This window comes from Pseudophryne corroboree, chromosome 2 (assembly GCF_028390025.1).
Source record: "Pseudophryne corroboree isolate aPseCor3 chromosome 2, aPseCor3.hap2, whole genome shotgun sequence".
NCBI classification, from domain to species: Eukaryota; Metazoa; Chordata; class Amphibia; order Anura; family Myobatrachidae; genus Pseudophryne; species Pseudophryne corroboree.
Window position 1 is genome coordinate 886,400,160 of NC_086445.1, and position 26,766 is coordinate 886,426,925.

Here is a 26,766-nt window from a genome sequence, read left to right on the forward strand (position 1 = left end):
ACGTGCCGGCGCATTGTGGTGCATACGCATGCGCAGTTCAGATCTGATTGCCCGCTGTGCGAAAACGCACAGCGGCAATCAGGTCTGAATTACCCCCCTATATTCAAAAGCAAGATTTGGTTTTGTGAGGCATGATAAGCGTGGGCATGTACATGTGTTTAGAGATATGTGGTTCGGTTCTAAAGAAATCAGAATCCACCCAAATTTTGTGGATCCAAACTAAAGTCCTGGTTTGGATCTTGCCGTGGTTCGAAATTCGGATTTTAAATCCAAATTTTAGAATGCAAAAATTACATGATTTTAGCTGTTTTTATCAATTTTATCAACACCAGATATTGCTCATTCCGCTGAAAACGGGAGGTAGCTCACATGATACATGGAGGCAAATTTATTAACAAAATTGGTCAGAAATTGCAGTATAAGGGGTCATTTCCACATGCAATGCAAATAAGTTGCATTTGAGGCCTCACATTTAGAGCAATCATTGGTGTCCAACAAACCCATCATGAAGCTGCAGTGGGGGGAAAGATACTTATTATGATAAATATTGTAAAACATTTTCCTATACTTAATGGATGAGAGCACTGATTGGGAATTAAAATGACCGTAATAATTTCACCATGGAAAAATGGTTAATATAACTCCAGAAGAGAGTCCCGTTGTAACCACATTATGGTTCAAAGGGGTATAGATAATTTTTTATAATGTACAGAAATGGCTCACCTCCCCCTATGGGCCTGATGCACCGCCAACAGATGAGACTGAGGTCATTTATATTTATCGGGGTCTCACTATCGACCCATGTATGGATATATGAGATTACCATTCCAGTCTATGATGTGAAAGGCACAGAAGCACAGACATCTTAAAATTTAGGCTTTAGGAGCAACAGTAGAAAAAGGGAATACTGACCATTTCATTCTGTTGCTTCCGTGTATAATGCCATGCAACTATTAACAAAATATCCCGAACAATATCATCAGTCAGTTCCTGTTTATGGGAATGAAGAAAAACCAATAAATGTGGATCAGGTAAAAATGTATGGTTTAAGAGAGAAATAGTATGAAATAGTATAAAAATCCATCCCATGTAACCAATCCCTTGTGTAACGCAGAATTCCAGTGTGACTGTACAACTTTAGGTTAGGCAGATTGACCCCTCCATCTGTTGAAGCTTCAATAAACCAATCTGAGAAGGGTGTTTATAATTCCATATTAAATCCCAGAAAGACATATATAAAACATTTTCTAATCATAGATATTATGTGGGAATTCAATTTTGGCACCTCAGCGGAAATCACTGAGGTGACAAAACAAATCCTCGATATTTGCCTTTCATGGCCAAGTTTGCGGAAACACATAGGTCCGGGAACTTATTCTTCATCCTATGCGTTTTAGCGTGAAACTGGGATTTATGTCACATTAAAAAGGCTTTAATTGAATTACTGGAAAAACATTGGGGGGAAAATCGCAGTAAATAACAACATTTTTTAGGTGCATTATCTATATATGAGCGGGTTCGGTTCTCAGAGAACCGAACCCTACCGGACTTCACCATTCGAGTCCGGATCCGAGTCAGGCTTGGGTGTTCCCGTCTGACTCGGAAACCAGAACGAGGCAAAACTTCATCATCCCGCTGTCGGAGTCTCGCGGGGTTTGGATTCCATATAAGGAGCTGCGCGTCCCTGCCATTTTCACTCTAGTCTCCGTTTTCTCAGTGTCCGTATCTTGTGCTGTATTTGTCCAGTCACAGTGCTGTCATATGTCCATTGCTGCTGTGTTGTGCTGCATCAGTTCAGTGGTGGTGTATTGTGCTGCATCAGTCCAGTGTGTCACGATCCTGACTGTAGTTCTCATATTTGGTGACTTACCCCTGCCATCTGTCCTGGATCCTGTGTTTCTTTGCTCACTGAGATAAACAGCTTGTCAGTACCATAAGTTTCCTGAGTGCAGAGTTAACGTGCTCCACCTGTGGTGATTAATCTTCTGTGTGAATCTGAATTCAGCAATCTGAAGTTTAGGCCTAAAAGCCAGCATCCTCTGTTCGTTTGCAGAAGTTCAGGCTTCAGTGTTCTTTCGGCCTGCTAGGCCTTACTCCACATCAGAGTCTAGTCTAGAGTGCTCACATGACAGTGACTGTTCACCTGACCCAGAGCTGTCCAATCCTGTGCCAGCTTGACTCTCTGAATCACCTGACACTGCTCACCAATCACCAAGGACCAGGAAGTATAAAGTCAGAAGTTGGAGACTCTGCCAGTTCCTTGTGTCACACACAGCTCTGTGTGAGCTTTGAAGCTGAGCTCCCTAAAGGTAACACTTGTACTTTGTTTCCTGTAAAACTCTGCTCTTTTGCTACCCAGTCTGGATTACAGTTGTGTTACCATTGATATCCAGTATTTCTACAGTCCCATCTTAAAGACACAGCTGCAGTATTCTACAGTCTCATCTTAAAGCCACAGCTGCAGTATTCTTCAGTCTCATCTTAAAGCCACAGCTGCAGTATTCTTCAGTCTCATCTTAAAGCCACAGTTGCAGTATTCTACAGTCTCATCTTAAAGCCACAGGTGCAGTATTCTACAGTCTCATCTTAAAGCCACAGCTGCAGTATTCTACAGTCTCATCTTAAAGTTACAGCTGCAGTATTCTCCAGTCTCATATTTAAGCCACAGCCACAGTATTCTTCAGTCTCGTCTTAAAGCCAATGCCGCAGTGTTCTTCAGCCTTGTCTTAAAGTCACAGCCACAGTCATTGTTCTACTTTCAGTTGCATTTCCAGTTATATCCGGTACCAGCCCGGATTACAGTTGGGTTCCAGTATATCGGTACAACAGCCCGGTTCACAGTGCAGTTCCCAGTCTCACCGGTAACCAGTCTGATTCTCAATCTCGCAAGTAACCAGCCCAGTTCTGTGCAACTCCAGAGAACATATTTCATAGTAACCTTGAGTACACAAGCACCCACTCCTGTGACAGTATATCCAGTTCAATGTCACCAATACATTCACCATCCTGCTATCAACACCAAGTTCCTGGTGATCCAGTGGTCAGGATACGGCTTCCTCTGCGAGGCCCGGGTTCGATCCCCAATCAGGGATTGCTCCTTCTTCTCACTGATTCCTACAGACCAACCTAATATACACATAGTCCTCCAGTCGCCCGCACAGACTTCACTAACACCAGGTTCACAAAAACCACAGCCATGACACAGTGGTAGTGTCCTGTGCATCAACCATCAGTCATTCCAGTGACCAGGCAGTCACAGTGTTTGTGTCCTCTTGCAGCACAACACAGCAGCAATAGACATATGGCAGCATCAGTTCAGTGGTGGTGTATTGTGCTGCATCAGTCCAGTGGTAGTGTCCTATGCATCAGCCATCAGTCATTCCAGCGACCAAGCAGTCACAGTGGTATACGCTGCTGCTATATGTCCACTGCCACAGTGTTATAATAATAACAATAATAATAATAACAAGCCCCTTACAGCGTTGCTGTGTTGTTCTGCATCAGACCAGTGGTAGTGTCCTGTGCATCAGCCATCAGTCATTCCAGTGACCAGGCAGTCACAGTGGTATACACTGCTGCTATATGTCCACTGCTACAGTATTATAATAATAATAATAATAATAATAACAACAAGTCCCTTACAGTGTTGCTGTGTTGTCCTGCATCAGACCAGTGATAGTGTCCTGTGCATCAGCCATTAGTCATTCCAGTGACCAGGCAGTCACAGTGGTATACACTGCTGCTATATGTCCACTGCTACAGTATTATAATAATAATAACAAGTCCCTTACAGTGTTGCAGTGTTGTCCTACATCAGACCAGTGGTAGTTCCTGTGCATCAGCCATCAGTCATTCCAGTGACCAGGCAGTCACAGTGGTATACGCTGCTGCTATATGTCCACTGCTACAGTATTATAATAATAACAACAAGTCCCTTACAGTGTTGCAGTGTTGTCCTACATCAGACCAGTGGTAGTTCCTGTGCATCAGCCATCAGTCATTCTAGTGACCAGGCAGTTACAGTGGTATACGCTGGTGCTATATGTCCACTGCTACAGTATTATAATTATTATAATAATAATAATAATAATAATAACAACAACAAGTCCCTTACAGTGTTGCTGTATTGTCCTGCATCAGACCAGTGGTAGTGTCCTGTGCATCAGCCATCAATCATTCCTGTGCCGCATATTCGGTTATATAACTCCCAAAAAATAACGGAAAACAAAAATTTGGAGGATAAAAAAGGGAAAGATCAAGAACCACTTCCTCTAGTGCTGAAGCTGCTGCCACTACCCATGACATAGACAATGAAATGCCATCGTCGTCTGCCAAGGCCGATGCCCAATGTGATAGTAGAAGGCATGTAAAATCCAAAAAGCCAAAGTTCAGTAAAAAGACCCAAAAAAATAAATTTAAATCGTCTGAGAAACGTAAACTTTCCAGTATGCCATTTACGACACAGAGTGGCAAGGAACGGCTGAGACCCTGGCCTATGTTCATGACTAGTGGTTCAGCTTCACATGACGATGGAAACCCTCATCCTCCCGCTAGAAAAATCAAAAGAGTTAAGCTGGAAAAAGGACAGAAAAGAACTGTGCGTTTTGAGATGGTATCAGAAATCCCCAAGGAGAGTCCAAGTGTGTCGGCAGTTGCGATGCCTGGCCCTCCCAACACTGGACGGGAAGAGGTGGCTCCTTCCACCATTTGCACGCCCCCTGCAAGTGCTGGAAGGAGCACCCACAGTCCAGTTCCTGATATTGAATTTGAAGATGTCACTGTTGAAGTACACCAGGATGAGGATGTGGGTGTTGCTGGCGCTGAGGACGTTAACGATGAGGATTCTGATGGTGATGTGGTTTAAGTCAGGCACTGGGGGAGACACCTATTGTCCGTGGGATGAAGAAGCCCATTGTGATGCCTGGGCAAACTACCAAAAAAGCCACCTTCGGTGTGGAATTATTTCTCCACAAATCCGGACAACAGGTGTCAAGCCATCTGTTGCCTCTATCAATCTGCAATAAGTAGGGGTAAGGATGTTAACCACCTAGGAACATCCTCCCTTATACGTCACCTGCAGTGCAGTCATTGTAACTCAGTGTCATGTTGTGAAACTTTGGGTAAGAGCGTAAGCAGTCCACTGACACCTAAATCCCTTCTTCCTCTTGTACCCAAGCTCCTGCAAGCCACACCACCAACTCCCTCAACGTCAACTTCCTCCTTAGCCATGAACGTCAGTAATCCTGCAGGCCATGTCACTATCAAGACTGAGGAGTCCTCTCCTAACCGGGATTCCTCGGGAGGATCCTTGAGTGGTACGCCTACTGCTGCTGTTGCTGCCGCCGCTGCTGTTGTTGCTACTGGGAGAAGATCATCATCCCAGAGGGGAAGTCAGAAGACTACTTGTACTACTTCAACTAATCAATTGACTGTCCAACAGTCCTTTGTGAGGAAGATGAAACATGACAACAGTCATCCTGTTGCAAAGTGGATAACTGAGGCCTTGACACTTATGTTGGTGTTAGACGTGCGTCCGGTATCCGCCATTAGTGCAGTGGGATTTAGACAACTGATGAAGATATTGTGTCCCCGGCACCAAATCCCATCTAGGTTCCACTTCACTAGGCAGGCGATACTGAGAATGTACAAAGACGTCAGAAAAAGAGTCACCAGTGTCCTACAAAATGCGGTTGTATCCAGTGTCCACTTAACCACGGACATGTGGACAAGTGGAACAGGGCAGACTAAGGACTATATGACTGTGACAGTCCACTGGGTAGGTGTATGGCCTCCCGCAGCAACAACAGCAGCGGCAACAGTAGCAGCATATCGCAAATGCCAACTTGTTCTCAGGCAGGCTACGCTATGTATCACAGCTTTCCATGAGAGGCACACAGCTGACAACCTCTTATGGAAACTGAGGGACATCATCGCAGAATGGCTTACCCCAATTAGACTCTCCTGGGGATTTGTGATATCGGACAACGCCACCAATACTGTGCGTGCGTTACATCTGGGCAATTCCAGCACGTCCCATGTTTTGCACATACAATTAATTTGGTGGTGCAGAATTTTTTGAAAAATGACAGGGGTGTACAGGAGATGCTGTCGGTGGCCCGAAAAATTGTGGGCCACTTTCGACATTCTGTCACCGCGTGTCGAAGACTGGAGCGCCAGCAAACACTCCTGAACCTGCCCTGCCATCAACTGAAGCAAGAGGTGGTAACGAGGTGGAATTCAACACTCTATATGCGTCAGAGGATGGAGGAGCAGCAAAATGCCATTCAAGCCTATACATCCACCTACAATATAGGCAAAGGAGGGGGAATGCACCTGACTCAAGCGCAGTGGAGAATGATTTCCGTCTTGTGCAAGGTTCTCCAACCCTTCGAACTTGCCATACGTGAAGTCAGTTCAGACACTGCCAGCTTGAGTCAGGTCATTCCCCTCATCAGGCTTTTGCAGAAGCAACTGGAGAAATTGAAGGAGGAGCTAAGAAGGAGCAATTCCACAAAGTATGTAGGACTTGTGGATGGAGCCCTTCATTCGCTTTGCCAGGATTCAAGGGTGGTTAATCTGTTGAAATCAGAGCACTACATTTTGGCCACCATGCTCGATCTTAGGTTTAAAGCCTACGTTGTATCTCTCTTTCCGGCAGGCACAAGTGTGCAGAGGTGCAAAGACCTGCTGGTGAGTAAATAGTCAACTCAAGCGGAACGTGACCTGTCAACAGCTCCTCCTTCAATTTCTTCTCCCACCACTGGGGCTGCAAAGAAAAGGATAAGATTTCCTAGCCCACCCGCTGGCGGTGATGCAGGGCAGTCAGGAGCGAAAGCTGACATCTGGTCCAGACTGAAGGACCTGCCAGTGATTACTGACATGTCTACCCTCACTGCAAATGATTCTGTCACCACTGAAAGAATGGTGGAGGATTATATGAGTGACAGCATACAAATAAGCATGTCAGACAGTCCATATGTATACTGGTAGGAAAAAGAGGCAATTTGGATGCCCTTGCACAAACTGGCTTTATTTTACCTAAGTTGCCTCCCTTCAAGTGTGTACTGCAAAAGAGTGTTTAGTGCAGCCGGTAACCTTGTCAGCGATCGGCGTAGGAGGTTACTTCCACTAAATGTGGAGAAGATGATGTTCATCAAAATGAATTATAAATTCCTCCATGAAGACCTTTACCAGCAATTGCCTCCAGAAAGTACAGAGGGACCTGTGATGGTGGATTCCAGTGGGGACGAATTAATACTCTGTGAGGAGGAGGAGGATGTACACAGTGAAAGGGGTGAGTAATCGGAGGATGAGGATGAGGATGAGGTCGACATTTTGCCTCTGTAGAGCCAGCTTGTGCAAGGAGAGATTGATTGCTTCTGTTTTTGGTGGGGGCCCAAACAAACCAGTAATTTCAGCCACAGTCGTGTGGCAGACTCTGTCGCTGAAATGATTGGTTTGTTAAAGTGTGCATGTCCTGTTTATACAACATAAGAGTGGGTGGGAGGGTCCAAGGACAATTTCATCTTGCACCTTTTTTTCTTCTTATCATCATGTGCTGTTTGGGGACTATTTTTTTAAAGTGCTATCCTGTCTGACACTTCCGTATATGTCCAGTGGTACTGCCATTTAATTCCAGTGATTTGGACGTATAATTCCAGTGATTTTTTTCCATTTAATTCCAGGGATTTGGACGTATTATTCCAGTGATTTTGCCATTTCATTCCAGTGATTTTGCCTTTAATTTCAGTGACTTGGACGTATAATTTCAGTGATTTGGACGTATAATTCCAGTGATTTGGACGTATAATTCCAGTGGGAATTGTTTGTGGTGCTTGGCTTAGCCTCATTGCACCTCTTCGACATCTTTGCATGAGGTACTGTTCGGGGCCCAGTTTTTGAAAAGTGCCATCCTGTCTGACACTGCCGTATGAGTCCAGGGGTACTACGTATAAGTCCACCAATTGCAGAATTTTAAAAAAAAAATGACAGGGGCGTGCTGGAGATGCTGTCAGTGGACCGAACAATTACAGCCCACTCTCGACATTCAGCCACTGCGTGACACTACTACATGGGCCAGGTGGTTGTGTCGCTTAGCTTAGTCATACAGCAACCTCGGTGCACCTTTTTTTCTTCTTTGCATCATTTGCTGTTTGGGGCCTTTTTTTATATCTGCCCTCCTGTCTGACACTGCAGTGCCACTCCTAGATGGGCCAGGTGTTTGTCCCGCACACTTATGTCGCTTAGCTTAGTCATCCAGCGACCTTGGTGCAACCTTTTGGCCTAAAAACAATATTGTGAGGTGTTCACAATAGACTGGAAATGAATGGAAATGAATGTTATTGAGGTTAATAATACCGTAGGATAAAAATTACCCCCAAATTCTGTGATTTTAGCTGGTTTTATGTTTTTTTCAAAAATCATCCAAAACCAAAACACGAAAGGGTGGTTTTGGCAAAACCAAGCCAAAACCAAAACACGAAAGTGGAATTAGAACCAAAACCAAAACACGGAAAGTGCCAGCCGCACATCTCTAGCATTATCCAATATTTCTGTTAAAATCCCTTTTTTTGTTTTTTAAAGAGCTTTTCTTGTGTTTTTAATTAGCAAAATAACATGCAATGTGTTTTGGGGAAGTAATTGCTATAGCATTCTTTTTCAGGGTGTGGTACAGAATGTTGTACATGTTGACATGTCAGAATGTTGACATGCACAATGTCAACATTACCTGAATGTTGACATAAATCCATGGATCAAACATGTTTTTGCTTTGATGCACCACAATACTTATTCTCCTACATGAGAAAATGTAACTGGGAACACATATGTCACGGTTTTAGTAGCTGAAGCTGGTGATTCCGAACTGGGTTCGGGTTGAGAGGCGGACTCTCCGGGCTGGAAGAGAGCTGGTTGAATAAAGTTCCTTCACATGAAGAGAGACAATGCACAGGAATAGTGTGGTTTGAGAGTTGGGAAGAATATAAGAAGATTGCACTAGGTGGTGTGTTCCAACTGGGGTTCGTAGTTGGCCTTGCGAGTTAGAGGCGATATTGGAGCCGGTATGCCATGACCCTAGGCAACACCGGGTGCCCACGGCCTGACATGGTTAGTGTCTGTTGGACAGCATTCTTCCCTCCTCAAGTCTCAGTGGCTTCCTTTTCCGGCACGGCGTATGTGATGTCATGCTGTCACCGCTGCTGAAGTAAAGTAGAGCAGGTTGACAAAATGAGAGGGGGCTTGGGGGACAAGACAAGTGGGGAAGCTGCTGGAGAGATAGTGGGCATGGAGCTGTTGGAGGGACAGAGGCAGTGTGCTGCTGAATGACAGAGGCAGAGATGTGGATAAGTGGCACTACTGTGGTCATTCTGTGTAAGGGGCACTACTATTGTGGGCACTATGTATAAGAGGCACTACTCTGTGGGCATTCTGTATATAAGCGGCACTACTACTGTGGGCATTTATGTATAAGCGGCACTTCTGTGGGCATTATGTGCATAAGTGGCACTACTGTGGTCATTATGTATAAAGGACACTACAACTGTGGGAATTATGTGTAAGGGGCACTACTACTGTATGGATTGTGTATAAGAGGCACTATTGTGGGCATTGTTTATAAGGAGCACCTGTGTGTGGCATAACGTATATGAAGGAAACCATTGTGTAGCCAACATGAAAAAGAGCACTACTGAGTGATGTAACCATAATAAGGGGCATTACTATGTGGTACAAAATTAATCAGGGGCACTACATGCAGTGTAATGTGAATAAGATTGTGCTACTGCGGGGTGTAATTTGAATTGAGGGTACGCTGTGTGACCACGCTGCTTCCCTGTGAGAACAATGTCCCTTTATAAAGTGTGGGAAGTAGGGCAATAATTTATCGTTTGCAGGGGGGTGCTGAAAACTCTAGCACTGTCCCTGGCTCCACTTAATATGTGTGTGTGTGTGTGTGTGGGGGGGGGGGGGGGGGGGGAAGGATGGCAAAGTAAATCAGTTCCACCACCTCTCCAGGACCACATTAAGACCTGGTGTTGAGGGTGTAAATAGAGTAGTAGGGGTATTGTGTGGGACTCTTGGATTTATGTTCTCTCCTCTCAGCTGTATATATCCACATAATTCCAGCTTAAATTATGCAGGAAGTACAATTTAATTGTTCAGTCTCCTCTCTGGTTGCCGCCAGTAGCCTGTAAGCCCGTGTTACAAAGAGAGCAAACTAAACGTTTGGCGGTGAACCAAACAGTTATTTGTATTCCTAATAGAGCACTGGATAAACAAAGAAAACAATACAAAGAATGCATATATTACTCATTCATGTAAATGCAAAGTGAAACAGGCACTGCTAGGTCTTAGAGCACATTGCGTTTAATCAGAAGCTACGTCCATTACAATCACAACAAAATGTAAATGCAGCTGAAAGCAAAATAGTAGTAAATGTATTTAAACTCTATCTATCTATCTATCTATCTATCTATCTATCTATCTATCTATCTATCTATCTATCTATCTATCTATCTATCTATCTGAATCTGTGTATATAGTAGATAGGTTTTGTGTCACCATTTCATGGAATGCTGTTATGCACGTTACCATGTTGGAGACCAATTCATAGTATGCCAATGGGATTTGGTCTCTGGTCTCTTCCAGCCAATCACAGGTTGAGATCTCTGGTAAAAGGGGGCAGTCCAGTTTCAAACATTTCCAGTGCTTTATGTTTCTATCCCAGTATAGGTGTCTTAGCTCTGCGCTCCCACAGGTCCACCAGTGTACCTTTCAGTGTCTCGTGGATTTTCAGCTCGATGAAATTGTCACCTCAGCTGTCGTTTGCTGCACAATTGCCAATGGTTACCCCGGCCCTGCGGGTCACAACCTGCCACTTAGGACAGTGTCTCCTGGAGTCCTATCCGTGGAGGATTTCCCAGCAGTCCTGTAGTGCTCTTTAGCCATGTCAAATAATCATCCATTCTGCAAAACTCCTTCAATGTTCTTCAGCCATGTCTAACAATCATCCACTCTGCAAAACTCCTGCAGTGTTCTTCAGCCATGTCAAATAATCATCCATTCTGCAAAACTCCTTCAATGTTCTTCAGCCATGTCTAACAATCATCCACTCTGCAAAACTCCTGCAGTGTTCTTCAGCCACGTCTAACCATCATCCATTCTGCAAAACCCCTTCAGTGTTCTTCAGCCATGTCTAATAATCATCCATTATGCAAAACTCCTTCAGTGTTCATCAGTCACGACAATGAACTATCCAATGTACAAACTCTTCACTAGCCATATCAGACAATCATTTATTATACGTACTCTTTTAATAACTCTGCCCATGAATACTCTGCAGCCTAATCTTTTGGAATTCCTCATCTTTGATCCTTAAATATTTGCTCTTATATGTCTTTTCGTTATTTTCTCTTTGCAGAGGCATGCACTTCTACCGCTAGCACACATCCAACGGATTCACAAATTCTACCGGCTGTGATAATAGCAATGAGAAGCTGATACTTTATCTCTCTCCACTATATCACTCTCCGAGGCTTAGTACATCTACTGATGAAGAAAAGTTAAAAATAATGGTGGAACTAATCTGTTTTGCTACTGATGATTTTGAGGCTTCAACAAAACAATATTAAGTTTCTAGTTTCCTTGTGAGTCACTGCATTACACAAGGCACAGATTTATAGAGTCCCGAAAATCTCAAACGGGCGATTTTCAGGACACTGTGCACGCACTACAGCCGCAGTGTGCATGCATGACCAATCATTGTGGCGGCGAGTGTCCGGGGCGGCAACGCAGCGTTGGGGGGTAGTGGCGGGGGAAATGCAAGCGTGTCATTGCTGTTTTTGGTGCCAGCTGATAATGTCACCTGCATTTCCTGCAATCTAAAACATGGCGGTGGTGCCCCTTTTCTGCGTATGCAGTGGTGAACCTCTATTTGAGGTTTTTGCAATCACATCGTGGGGTGGCCCCATACATGTGATTTTATAACATGTCATTACTAAAACAGCAAAATCTCCGACCAACTCTGAATAGCATCCTCAAGCTAAAATAATCGCAATATACAGTGTGTTGCTGTTTTTTTTTAAGGCCATTATTACCATATGCAAAGAAGCAGCAGGTACATAGAAGCCATGCACATCTGTTCAGAGTTCTAGGAGAGCCTGGGGGCAGCCCCTGCATCTCCGGGAGTGCTGGCATGCTACCCCGCAAAGTCACTTCATCCCAAACTGTTGTCAAATTCTCATTTAAATTGTTGAACTCTTTTAGCATAAATGTACAGTTATGTGTGTTACAGACTGCAATTACTGTTAGTATCTGTAGTATTTTTGTATTATGATCTGCATATTTTTAACCTTTTTATGCACTTTCCATAAAATGATCTTTGTATACTACATAGAGTTCTTTTTTTTATAATTACCAAGACAAATGTAACAGAGCTTAATACATTGGTTCCTTTGTATATTGGAACAAATATTTGCAATTTCTGACATTCTGATTGAGAAGATGGTAGCGTAAGGGCAAAGGTCATTGTTAGATTGTGGAAGCAGTGGATAGTCTGATGATTAGACATCTAAGGAATTGTCTGTCTCCACTAACATGAAAGCTTTAAATACAGTGAGCCTATTGCTCTTCCCCACATCCTGATGGACAGCTATATCATAAACATGATGCTTGTTTAAATGGCATGCGTACACCATAGCAAATATAAAATAATAAAAATGTAACATTCCAATGTCTGTTGTTAAAATACCTTTATTACATGATGCCACTGAGAAACTGGATTATACTGTGCAATGGATATAGGTGAAGATTTGATGGGTGTGGCTATTATTACTATTCTTCTTCTTCTTCTTCTTATTATTATTATTATTATTATTATTATTATTATAAACTGGGAACAGTTTTATTGCAGTTGATTAGGGCCCTGTAAATATGCTTCCCAATAAAAGTTTAGGTCTTTTTGTTATTTTCTTTATCTCTGGTCCTGTTAAATGTAAAGGTATCCGACTGATAGATCTACAGTAATAATATAGACAGTCAATAGGTCGACCCTAAATGGTCAACATGCAAAAGGTCAATAGGGTCAAAAGGTCGTCATAACTTTTTCATACTTTACCATCCACGTGGACTGTGATTGGGATTAGTAACCTTGCCTGAAGTGTGGCGAGTGAAGTAAGCCGGCAAGGATATACGTTTCCTTTAATTTGGCTCAGATATGGTGAAACACGCAAAAAATTACACACCCAAAAAAAAAAACCAGTATGTCGGCCATTTTTGTGTCAACCATTTCCATATCAACCTTTTGACCCTTTCGAACTTCTGTACCTGTCTACCTTTTTTATGTCGACCTTTTAGCCATGTTGACATTTTGCATGTCATCCATTTGGGGTCGTGACTGTGTCTTTTATTGTAGATCTATTGAACCATACCCAAATGTAAAAATCAGGACCAGGGCTTATTATTTCATTTTAATATCTGAGTGAAAGTCACATATTTTGAGGTGAATCACAATGGACAGGGGTAGTTTCACTCATATTAAAGGGTCAATATCAAATCTGGCCACCTGTGTGCATTCCCGGGACTGACCCCTTTTACACTGCACTAAGACCTGGGATTGACCCGGGACAGCCCCATTTACACTGATCCCGGGATATCCCTGCAAATGCATATGTATGTCATTAGAAATGGCCTTTTCTGGCTCACATAGATGAGGTCACAATAGTCCACAAAGGGAGGGGTTGGGCCTGCTCACAGCATTGCTGCAGTCATGGCCGACGGAGTACCAGTGTGTATGCCTGAGCTCGTGATTCTTTCTGCTTTGCAGATGTTTCATACAGCCAGTGACAGCATGATGCAGCTTGTCACACTGTGCAGTATACTGCACATATATTTTATGAGGAGGAGGAGGGCGCTATTTATGGTGGATAGGGCTGCTAGTCGCCGCCAATATTTGCGCAGGAGGAGAGCCCTCATATCATCTAGGATGAGTACCATCCTGAGCGTGAGTATGGGGCCTAACCGCTCATTTTGGTACAGAGATCGCCGGCACGGAGAAGCCTTTATGAGGACCGTGGAAGCTTACCAGGATGAAGAGTGGATGGCTAACTTCCGCGTGTCTCGTGCAACCTTTGACTACATCCTGGAATTACTTACCCCAGTACTTGACATGCAGACCACCAGGCTTAGGAGACCCATCGAGGCACGCAGGAGGCTAGCTATTGCATTGTGGTCGTATGCTACCCCAGGAGAGTACCGCTCAGTCTCATGCTTGTTCGGTGTTGCGATCTCCACCTGCTGTGTCATAGTCCACCAGGTGACTAAAGCAATTGTATCTACCTTATACAAGCGCTTCATATCTCTACCACAAGGACAGCGCTTACAGGATACCATCAAAGGATTTGTGAAGTGAGGCTATCCGCAGTGTGGAGGAGCGATTGATGGGACACACATCCCCATTATTGCCCCACGTGACAACCATGCTGACTATTTTAATAGGAAGAGCTGGCCCTCCATCATATTACAGGCTGTTGTGGACCACAAATATTGGTAAGTGTTTATTTTTGAGTTGGTGGGATGAGTTGCATGTGTGAGTTTTGCATTCTAACTTTTTTACATTTTACTGTTCTTTAGTTTCCTAGATGTGTTTATTGGCTGGCCACGCCGATCTCATGACTCTCGAGTTCTTGCCAATTCTGACCTGTACAACATCGTAGAGGAGAAGCAGGGTGGCTGGCTGTACCCCAAAGAGTGTGCAAAGATTGTGAATGGGGTGGAGATCCCTGTCCACATCATCGGGGATGCTGCATACCCTTTACGCCCCTGGATTATGAAAGGCTACACCCAACAGGTCCAGTTAAACCCAGAGCAACAAACATATACTCACACCCTGAGTTCAGCAAGGATGGTGATTGAGAACGCCTTTGGCAGGTTAAAAGGAAGATGGCGTAGTTTGATGAAGCGCAATGATTTGGACCTAAATACTATGCCTAATGTAGTAGCTGTGTGCTGTATACTGCACAACATCTGTGAACTGAAAAATTAGGTATTCCTTCCTGAGTGGACTGTGCAGGACCCAGAGGTTATAAACCCACTTGTGGAAGGTGCTTTGTTTGGGACTGCCTCAAACTCCGCTGCAGAACAAATACGTCACACTATTACATCCAACCTTGCAGCACTGGTACAATAGTGTTTAAGAATCAACACAACATGTTTGGTGAATTAAATTTTTTTTATTTTGTATTCCACCTTTGATCTTTGGTTTAATTTTTTATGATTTCCCCCCAAAAAAACCACATTGCCAGCAACTGTGTATATATGTAGAAACAATGATTTAGAAAACACTGAAAACATGGTCTACTGTTACGCACATTTGGGTATGTTATGCATAGTGATGTGCACCGGACATTTTTCGGGTTTTGTGTTTTGGTTTTGGATTCGGTTCCGCGGCCGTGTTTTGGATTCGGACGCGTTAAGGCAAAACCTCGCTGAAATTTTTTTGTCGGATTCGGGTGTGTTTTGGATTCGGGTGTTTTTTTACAAAAAACCCTCAAAAACAGCTTAAATCATAGAATTTGGGGGTCATTTTGATCCCATAGTATTATTTACCTCAATAACCATAATTTCCACTCATTACCAGTCTATTCTGAACACCTCACACCTCACAATATTATTTTTAGTCCTAAAATTTGCACCGAGGTCGCTGGATGACTAAGCTAAGCAACCCAAATGGCCGGCACAAACACCTGGCCCATCTAGGAGTGGCACTGCAGTGTCAGACAGGATGGCACTTCAAAAAATAGTCCCCAAACAGCACATGATGCAAATAAAAAAAGAGGTGCACCAAGGTCGCTGTGTGACTTAGCTAAGCGACCCAAGTGGCCGACACAAACACCTGGCCCATCTAGGAGTGGCACTGCAGTGTCAGACAGGATGGCAGATTTAAAAAATAGTCCCCAAACAGCACATGATGCAAAGAAAAAAAGAGGTGCAATGAGGTAGCTGTGTGACTAAGCTAAGCGACCCAAGTGGCCGACACAAACACCTGGCCCATCTAGGAGTGGCACTGCAGTGTCAGACAGGATGGCAGGTTTAAAAAATAGTCCCCAAACAGCACATGATGCAAAGAAAAAAAGAGGTGCACCAAGATCGCTGGATGGCTAAGCTAAGCGACCCAAGTGGCCGACACAAACACCTGGCCCATCTATGAGTGGCACTGCAGTGTCAGACAGGATGGCACTTCAAAAAATAGTCCCCAAACAGCACATGATGCAAAGAAAAAAAGAGGTGCAATGAGGTAGCTGTGTGACTAAGCTAAGCGACCCAAGTGGCCGACACAAACACCTGGCCCATCTAGGAGTGGCACTGCAGTGTCAGACAGGATGGCAGATTTAAAAAATAGTCCCCAAACAGCACATGATGCAAAGAAAAAAAGAGGTGCACCAAGGTCGCTGGATGGCTAAGCTTAGCGACCCAAGTGGCCGACACAAACACCTGGCCCATCTAGGAGTGGCACTGCAGTGTCAGACAGGATGGCACTTCAAAAAATAGTCCCCAAACAGCACATGATGCAAAGAAAAAAAGAGGTGCACCAAGGTCGCTGTGTGACTAAGCTAAGCAACCCAAGAGGCCGACACAAACACCTAGCCCATCTAGGAGTGGCACTGCAGTGTCAGACAGGATGGCAGATTTAAAAAATAGTCCCCACACAGCACATGATGCAAAGAAAAAAGAGAGGTGCAATGAGGTAGCTGTGTGACTAAGCTAAGTGACCCAAGTGGCCGACACAAACACCTGGCCCATCTAGGAGTGGCACTGCAGTGTCAGACAGGATGGCAGATTTAAAAAATAGTCCCCAAACAGCACATGATGCAATGAAAAAAAGAGGTGCACCAAGATCGCTGGATGGCTAAGCTAAGCGACCCAAGTGGCCGACACAAACACCTGGCCCATCTAGGAGTGGCACTGCAGTGTCAGACAGGATGGCACTTCAAAAAATAGTCCCCAAACAGCACATGATGCAAAGAAAAAAAGAGGTGCAATGAGGTAGCTGTGTGACTAAGCTAAGCGACCCAAGTGGCCGACACAAACACCTGGCCCATCTAGGAGTGGCACTGCAGTGTCAGACAGGATGGCAGATTTAAAAAATAGTCCCCAAACAGCACATGATGCAAAGAAAAAAAGAGGTGCACCAAGGTCGCTGGATGGCTAAGCTTAGCGACCCAAGTGGCCGACACAAACACCTGGCCCATCTAGGATTGGCACTGCAGTGTCAGACAGGATGGCACTTCAAAAAATAGTCCCCAAACAGCACATGATGCAAAGAAAAAAAGAGGTGCACCAAGGTCGCTGTGTGACTAAGCTAAGCAACCCAAGTGGCCGACACAAACACCTGGCCCATCTAGGAGTGGCACTGCAGTGTCAGACAGGATGGCAGATTTAAAAAATAGTCCCCAAACAGCACATGATGCAAAGAAAAAAAGAGGTGCACCAAGGTCGCTGTGTGACTAAGCTAAGCAACCCAAGTGGCCGACACAAACACCTGGCCCATCTAGGAGTGGCACTGCAGTTTTCTAGCGAGAGGATGAGTGCTTACATCCTCATGTGAATCTGAACCACTAGCCATGAACATAAGCCAGGGCCTCAGCCATTCCTTGCCACTCCGTGTCGTAAATGGCAATATTGGCAAGTTTACGCTTCTCCTCAGACGCTTTTAATTTTGATTTTTGGGTCATTTTACTGAACTTTTGTAGTATACTTGACGACACAGAGGTAGAGCAGTGGACTACTGTACCGTACTGCTATATATTATATACTGGTGGTCAGCAAAATCCTGCACTGTCTTCCTACTATATACAGATGTGTCCACTTACATCTTTGCTTTTTTACCAATTTGGCACAACATGCAAAACACGGCTAAGCTGTTTTTTATGAGTAGCGAGTGGATGTATTTAAAAATTTTGGTTTGCCATAATAGAATATGTATAAAGTAACATTATAAAGAAGAAAATTAAGACAAATCACTAGGCATAGCTAAATCTCTGAGTCCATGGCATGCAAAACTGTGCCATACATGGCGGGATATAGCAAAGATGTATGTGGACACATCTGTATACTGCGCAAAACTTAAATGCACCACAGGTATGGATGGATAGTATACTTGACGACACAGAGGTAGGTGGAGCAGTGGACTACTGTACCGTACTGCTATATATTATATACTGGTGGTCAGCAAAATTATGCACTGTCCTCCTACTATATATACTGCGCACAACAACTAAAATGCACCACAGATATGGATGGATAGTATACTTGACGACACAGAGGTAGGTAGAGCAGTGGACTACTGTACCGTACTGATATAATACTGGTGGTCACTGGTCAGCAAAATTCTGCACTGTCCTCCTGCTATATACTACAATACAGCACAGATATGGAGCGTTTTTCAGGCAGAGAACGTAGATATTTTCAGCACACTGAGCACAGATATTTGCAAGCACACTGAGCACAGATATTTGCAGCACACTGAGCACAGATATTTGCAGCACACTGAACATAACTGAGAGAACGCTGCACACGTCCTCTCCCTATCATCTCCAATGCACGAGTGAAAATGGCGGCGACGCGCGGCTCCTTATATATAATACGAATCTCGCGAGAATCCGACAGCGGGATGATGACGTTCGGGCGCGCTCGGGTTAACCGAGCAAGGCGGGAAGATTCGAATCCGCCTCGGAACCGTATAAAATGGGTGAAATTCGGGGGGGGTTCGGATTCCGAGGAACCGAACCCGCTCATCACTAGTTATGCATAGATTTGCAATCACTTTTTGGTTGGCATAAAAAAAACAACACACGGGTAGGCTTGTAGATACAACACCATAAATCACAGTGTCCCTGCAGTATATTATTACTGTGTAAAAAATAAATAAAAAGTGCTTTAATGTATACACTATACAAAACAGAACAGAACATAGAAAAACAATTAAAGAATGCACAAACAGTTGTGCATAAACACTAACCACACTGTGGTTATTTAACAACAAATAACAACAACAAGAAATTTCACTCTGTTTCACGGCAAATTGCGCAATACAGTAAACTCCAAGGTTTGCGCGCTAGATGGTGCAGTATTTGGGGCATAGTATGGGTCAGGATTAAATGAGGAAAAACCCTGCTCAGGGTATTGTGAGTTGTGGTGTTGGGTTGGTGCTCTTGAGGTATTGGTCATACGCTCATAGAACGCCATGTTCATTTGGTGCAATTCCCTTTGACGGTCATACTGCTCTCTACTCATGCGTTCATGCATTTGGCGTTCTGCCTCTAGAAACCTGTTGAGCCTTGCATCCTCCTATGCAGACATTGCAGCGTCCATCTCTCGTGGTTGGTCAACAAGGACATTCGACATGGCTTTAGCCACTTGTTCCGCTCTGCTCATTTTCTTCCTTCTAGGCGGTACGGTGTAAACTGTGAAGAGAAGAAATACAAAATGAGCGTATATAAAAATAGCAGCGTTAGCAAACATGTGTTTGTGACATTAATCCACCTACAGACACTAGCTACTCTGCAACATTGATCTATATATAAAAATGCAAAGCCCTCCTGGGTGGGGGCAGAAATTGCAAAGCGTGCCACCGTGCCAGCAGCGTGGCGAGCGCAGTGATCCCGCAAGGGGCTCATTTGCGCTTGCCACGCTGCCGCCACACAGGCCACTCATACTACCCACATAACCAGATGATTAACAATTGTGAATTTGTGCTATGTGTGTTAATTTCTAAACATGTACTTACTGTTTTTCTGTAAAGTTGTGGTGACGGTGACGGCACTTTGTACAGTCCCACTGTCACTGGTCTGAGCATCCACGACGTCTTCAATGGTTGCAGTTATGCTATCGTCGTTTCTACATGTGTTGATGGACGGGTGGGAGGATGTGTCGCTGTCCTCGGGTGTGTCGTCAATTAACAAGGGTGATGACGGGCAGACATCACTGCTTGTCTGTGTCTCTTCTGGAGTGCCTTCTGTAGCAGTGTACTGGGAACTGGAAGACAGACTCACCGGACTGCATATAGCTGTGCTTCCAAAGATATTTGCACAGATGTCATAGTACTGCCAGTCGATACGGCCAACCCCGCTCTTTTTCCGGTTGTTGTCAAGCACCTTCAAGAACTGCTTTTTCAGAGTCTTCATTTTGTTTAACACTTGCTGCTGTGTGCGGATGATTCCTCTGGCTTCCGGCATCTTGGAGATGTTTTTATAAATGGGTTCACTACGGCTGGCCGGCGGTCGGGCTCCCGGCGACCAGCATCCCGGCGCCGGGAGCCCGACCGCCGGCTTACCGACAGCGTGGCGAGCACAAATGAGCCCCTTGCGGGCTCGCTGCGCTCGCCACGCTACGGGCACGGTGGCGCGCTACGCGCGCCACACTATTTTATTCTCCCTCTATGGGGGTCGTGGACCCCCACGAGGGAAAATAAGTGTCGGTATGCCGGCTGTCGGGCTCCCGGCGCCGGTATACTGAGCGCCGGGAGCCCGACCGCCGGCATACAGAAGACCACCCTTATAAATGACAGCATCTTTAACTGTGCCTGTGATCTGCCTCATTATTTCCTCCTCTCCCCTAATGCTCAGCAACTCTCTAACCTCCTGGTCTGTCCAGGTCGCCATGCTGCCTTCCTCACACGCATCCAGGACACTCCCCAGGGCTCTGAAAGATGACATCATCTTTTCTGAGCCCAAGAAAGCTCCAATCGGAGGCCTTTTAATCCCGGGATGCTCGTCCTGGGAAATTGTCCCTGTACCCTTTCACACTGGGAAAAATCCCGGGATGCTGCACGTTCACGTGCAATATCCCGGGATTTTCCTGCGAGTGTAAAAGGGGTATTATTGTAACGTGTTTTAAATGTAGGCCTTGTGTACACTGCAAGTGTTGCGTACAGGAGATATTTGTTCTAGACTAGATGGGCACGTTTTGTCTAACCTTTAGATAAGCTGATGTACAGTACATAATGCAATGGTTTGTTTGATGTTAAGACCAAGAGGTCCTAAGGCATGGACGTAGGGCTGGTTTTCTACAGCTGGTTACACCATTGGTATGTGTTAGTACTCATCTTCCAGTCAGAATGTAACTCTTTCCTGTATAAACTGTATATTTCTCATTGTATTTTCGATGACTCTATGTATAATATGTACATTTTTGGTTTATACATTACATGTTTAATTGACATTCCTAGCTTTTGTTTATTAAATACATCCTCTAAGAGTTCCGATATAAGGGGACTGAGCAATGATCAGCACGTGTTCCCCAATTTGCGGGTGGTACATTTTTTTCCAGTGTATGCAGTAATATAGGGGTGTGTATTGGTAGGTTATGATGGTGGCTTAGCAAAAGTGATAAGTACACCCACTGAGGCATAGCCATTTCCATGAGTGTGATCACTCCCCAGAGGCATAGCTAGGGTTTTTGGAGCCCAGGGCAAGATCAATAATGGCCCCCCCCCCAAAAAAAAATATATATTTTTTTAATTAAAATAAAATAAAAAATACTAAAAAATACAAAAAAAAAATACAAAAGGAAAGTATGTGCAGACGCCACCGGTGTCACTGTATATAAAGATGTCAGGGTGTGTATATATGGATGTAGGTGCAATAGTCGAGGTTGAATTTTTGAAGGCGAAATGAAAGAGTGTAGATAGCAATTATGCGTGCGCCGAAGGCGCGCGTGCTCCGGGAAAGGGGCGTGGTCACTCAAAATGGGCGTGTCCTTCAGTGCAGTAGGACCCCTTATACGATCTAGTACTGGTGCCCCTTTCACGTTATAGCACACGGTATGAGCCGAAATTCACATTACCCCACACAGTATGAGCCGAAATTCACATTATAGCACACAGTATGAGCCGAAATTCACATTACCCCACATGGCATGAGCCGAAATTCACATTACAGCACATGGTATGATACGAAATTCACATTACAGCACACGGTATGAGCCGAAATTCACATTACCCCACACGGTATAAGCAGAAATTCACATTACCCCACATGGTATGAGCCGAAATTCACATTACCCCACACGGTATGAGCCGAAATTCACATTATAGCACACGGTATGAGCCAAAATTCACGTTACAGCACATGGTATGAGCCAAAATTCACATTATAGAGTGAGGGGATCCTACCCCCTTAATTAACTATTCCTGCTGGGCACTGTGGTGAGGGGAGCCTACCCCCTTAATTGACTAATTGCAGAGTGTAGTAGCGGAAGGGTTACAGCGATTTCTCACCCCAAGCTGCGGCGCTTCTGCCACCTCCGACACTCCACATCTTCGGCGCCACCCGGGATGCAGAGCACCGCACCGGGGATGCACCCTTTTCAGTGTGGTCTGCTGTGCTCCGAAGGGGTTCTTCTCTCCTGCTGCAGGATCCCGATGTGCGCCATCCTCCCCTCTGTTACCGCCACGATAAGCATTAGTATCGTTTACCGCAGAGGCCATTTACTGAGTCATATGTGTTAAACCTCGGGAACTGAGATGCCCTTCTCACCATACAGCTGTGTGGCCGAGCCGGGCGGGGGGACAGCCAGCAGCATGCCGGATATCAGCAGCCAAGGGTGCGGGCTGTACATACTTGAGGCAGCTGGATATTCAACAGTGCTGAAAGCCTCCGGAGCCTGCACCCCCTGAGCTGCAGTACACCGGCAGAAGACACCCATCCCCCGAACCCTGCGTAGCCCAAAGCCGGAGATCGGCAGCATGTTGAACGCGGAAGCAGAAGCCGCTTGTTGCCGGTCAACATGCTGCCGATCTCCGGCTTTGAGCTCCGCACCGCTCCGCACGTGCCTTACAGTCCGCACCCTCGGCTGCTGATATCCGGCATGCTGCCTCTGCTGCTGACTTTCCACCTCCCCGGCTCGCCCACCCAGCTGGATGGTGAGTGAGAAGGGCATCTCAGTGCCCGTGGTTTAATACATATCCCTCTTCGGTAAATGGCCATTAGTACATCCCGCCCACACACAGACTGCCCCACCCCCTTACTTACACACACACACTGTAGATTACACACACAAAGACTGACCACCCCCAAACCCCACACACACCCACTTAGACTACACACACATTCTCATACTTTCCCCTCCCCCACACACACTGGACTGCAAAAATGTACACACACTCACACTGTCCCACACACACACACACACACACACACACAATTAACACACACTCACACTGTCCCACACACACACAATTAACACACACACACACTGTCTCACACACCAGTGGCATGCAGCGAGGTCAGTGGCTGGTGAGGCACTACAGCCATAATAACAGCCGAATCCTGCCGATGACCCCTACCGCCACCGAGCCAATGCCCGCCACTGCCTCTGTGCCGATGCCCGCTGCCACCACCAATGGCTTACAAACCCGCCCACCATCAACTGACCTAGCCCTCCGCCACTAATTTGCATCTCAGTCCGATGCCGCCAATGCCCTCTGCCTGCCTGCTCATCATACTTGTGATATATTGTACATTTTTATAGAAAAAAATAAAAATGAGTGTTTGGGAGTCGGAAGGGAGTGGGAGGAGGACATTAATGGAATTTTGTTGTCCAGGGCTTCCATTATCTTAATGGAGAAGGGTCTGAATGGGTTAAAAAAAACAACTTTGTGACGTCCCCCTCCTAAGTAAAACCAGTCTCGGGCTCTTTGAGCCGGTCCTGGTTGTTTAAATACTGGGAAAAAATTGGACAGGGGTTCCCCGTATTTAGACAACCAGCACCGGGCTCTTAGACCGGTCCTGGTTCCAAAAATATGGGGGACAAAAGATGTAGGGGTCCCCCATATTTTTAAAACCAGCACCGGACTCCACTAGCCAGGGACATAATGCCACAGCCGGAGGACACATTTATGTAGGTCCCTGCGGATGTGGCATTACCCCCCCCCCCCCAACTAGTCACCACTGGCCGGGGTTCCCTGGAGGAGTGGGGTCCCCTTAAATCAAGGGGTCACCCCCCCTCCAGGCACCCAAGGGCCAGGGGTGAAGCCCGAGGCTGTCCCCCCCCATCCGTGGGTGGTGGATGGGAGGCTGATAGCCACGTAATTGAAGAAAAGAATATTGTTTATTGTTGTGGAACTACAAGTCCCAGCAAGCCTCCCCTGCTTGCTGGTACTTGGAGAACCTCAAGTACCAGCATGCGGGGAAATAACGGGCCCGCTGGTACCTGTAGTTCTACAACAGAAAAAATACCAAAATAAAAACACAACTCACACACCGTGACAGTAAAAATTTATTAAAACACACTGACACACTCACACATACTTACCTACATCCCACGCCGGTCACGTTCACTTGTCCAGTAGAATCCAATAGGGGTACCTGTAAACATGAGAGAGAGATTACTTACCTACATCCCACGCCGGTCACGTCCACTTGTCCAGTAGAAACCTGTAAAAATGAAAATTCTACTTACAAACTTCAATCCACAGGAGGAGAGAGAGAGAGACTAACCTGCTGCTGCTGCTGGGGAGAGCCGCACACACTGCAGGGCCACGCCGGGAGGACGGAGCCGGCGGAGGAGGGGGAGAGCCGAACACCGCCGCTCCTATCAGCGGGAGGTCGGAGCCAGCGGAGGAGGGGGAGAGCCGCACAACACCGCTCCTGTCAGCGGCGGAGGAGGACGGGGGGCGCACACTGCAGACACCAATCACCGCATGGATAATTAACACATACTCACACTGTCCCACACACACACAATTAACACACACTCACACTGTCCCACACACACACACACACACACACAAATAACACACACGCACACTGTCCCACACACACACAATTAACACACACTCACACTGTCCCACACACACACAATTAACACACTCACACAATTAACACACACTCACACTGTCCCAGACACAATTAACAAACTCACACAATTAACACACACTCACACTGTCCCACACACACACACACAATTAACACTCACACACTGTCCCGCACCCCCCTCCCCTCTCCCCCCCTCTCCCGACAGAAAACTATAAACAGCTTTAAAAACTGTTTAGCCCGCTTACCTGTTTAGCCCGCTCACCGAGTCCACGCACGCGCACGCACGTACCTCCGAGGTAGCGGTCGCGCGCACGCGCAATTGCGCACTGTACAATGTGCAGGGAGGAGGGGGGAGTAGGGGAGGCTCCTCCTGGCTGCCGCTGCCTGTCCAGTGTGAAAGGCACAGCAGCCGGGGAGACAGGGAGAGCGCCGCAGGTAGCGCCGGCGGAATCCTTGTCGCATGGGGCGAGCGGGCCCCCTCTGTTGGGGCTTCCACGGCGCCCAGGGCACGTGCCCTGCTCTCCCGGTGCTAGATACGCCTCTCTCACTCCCACTGTCCCCAGCATGTCACATCCATGCCCCCTGCATCCCAATTCAAAATTTAGTAATGTTGTAAGGTATGTTGTGTTACAGGCTGGAGATTGCCAAGGCCTCCTGCGCTGAGCCACCAATTATAACAATTATACTGTTATTTACTAGCAGGGACATTAACAATTAAGATTAACTTAGTGGATGGCAAGTGCACGATAGTGCAGTTTTTGGTTACAGATTGAGGGGGAGATGTACTAAGCCCATGGTTGCCAATTTTCTGGCTGCCCTCTCTGGAAGTGGGCGTTGGGGAGGGGGGAGTGATGCGTCATGGTTACGATGACGTGATCAGTGCAAATCATGTCATTGCCCACTTTTTCTCTCTCCAAGGCTTACATCTGCCCCTGTATGTGATATGCAAGGGACAGTTCAGCTGAGCCATAACTAGACATTATGGATCCCGGTGCCAGGAAGAGCAGTGGTGCCCCCGCCCCCTAATATTCTGAATAGGAACAGTGCGCACTAAAGGCACCAATCCAAAAAAGGGGACATGGTCTTGCATGTACATCGTGTACTGCCACTTATCCCTGTTATGCCACAGTAGTACCCCTTATAGACAGTACGTCAGGGAGTAGAACACCTTATACACGTTATGCCACAGTAGTATCCTTTGTACATTTTATGCCACAATAGTACCCTTATACACAGTACACCAAACAGTAGTACACCTGCTTAACACTTTGCCATACAATCAAACACCCTTTACACAGTATGCCACAATAGTATCCCTTATACACTGTACGCCACAGTAGTACCCCTTATACACAGTATGCCCTAGTAGTTCCATTTACAGTATACACATTATGCCACACAACAGTACCCCTTACAGTATGCCACACAGTAAGGGAGGGAGGGAGTAGGATGCAGTGAGGGTGAGTGTAGAGAACAGTTGAGTGAGGGTTGTTATAGAGAGCAGTAAGTGAGGGTGGGAGTAGGAACTGAAGTAGTGAGGGTGAGTGTAGGGAACAGTCAGGGACGATCAGTGAAGAGCCGTGGAGTCCAGTGTGTGTGTGTGTGTGTGTGTGTGTGTGTGTGTGTGTGTGTGTGCGTGTGTGTGTGTGTGTGTGTGTGTTCGTGTGTGTGTGTGTGTGTGACTCACCAGACCGCTGCCTCGGTATGCTACTGCTCCAGACTCTCCCTCCTAGACTCACGTGTGTGCCACGCGGTAAGTGGAAGGCAGAGCTCCGGAACTTTGCAGCTCTGCTTGTAACAATGCTGACAGCTGAGAGAAAGAACTCCCTTCAAGGGAGACAGGCCAGCTGCAACACTGCAGGTAGACGGCGATGGATGCGATCACTGGTGCTGGCCGGTCACTGTGTATTTGTGGGGGAAGGGTTCAGTTTCTCCGCCCACAGTACCTATGAGCACA

General features: G+C 45.9%; 1 protein-coding gene and 1 long non-coding RNA gene across 2 annotated transcripts in view; one reads left to right on the forward strand and one right to left on the reverse strand.

Moving 5' to 3' along the window:
* The window catches only part of LOC135049958 (uncharacterized), a 32,709-nt gene extending 7,565 nt beyond the window's left edge, over positions 1–25,144 (reverse strand). Inside the window, exons 1-3 of the long non-coding RNA XR_010241518.1 lie at positions 25,055–25,144; positions 22,271–22,433; positions 913–990 (exon numbers count right to left, since the gene is read on the reverse strand). This is a non-coding gene — a long non-coding RNA (uncharacterized LOC135049958). The remainder of the gene's footprint in view (positions 1–912; positions 991–22,270; positions 22,434–25,054) is intronic.
* Positions 1–26,766, forward strand: part of SLC13A5 (solute carrier family 13 member 5) — a 223,572-nt gene that overhangs the window by 69,611 nt on the left and 127,195 nt on the right. The window lies entirely within an intron of this gene.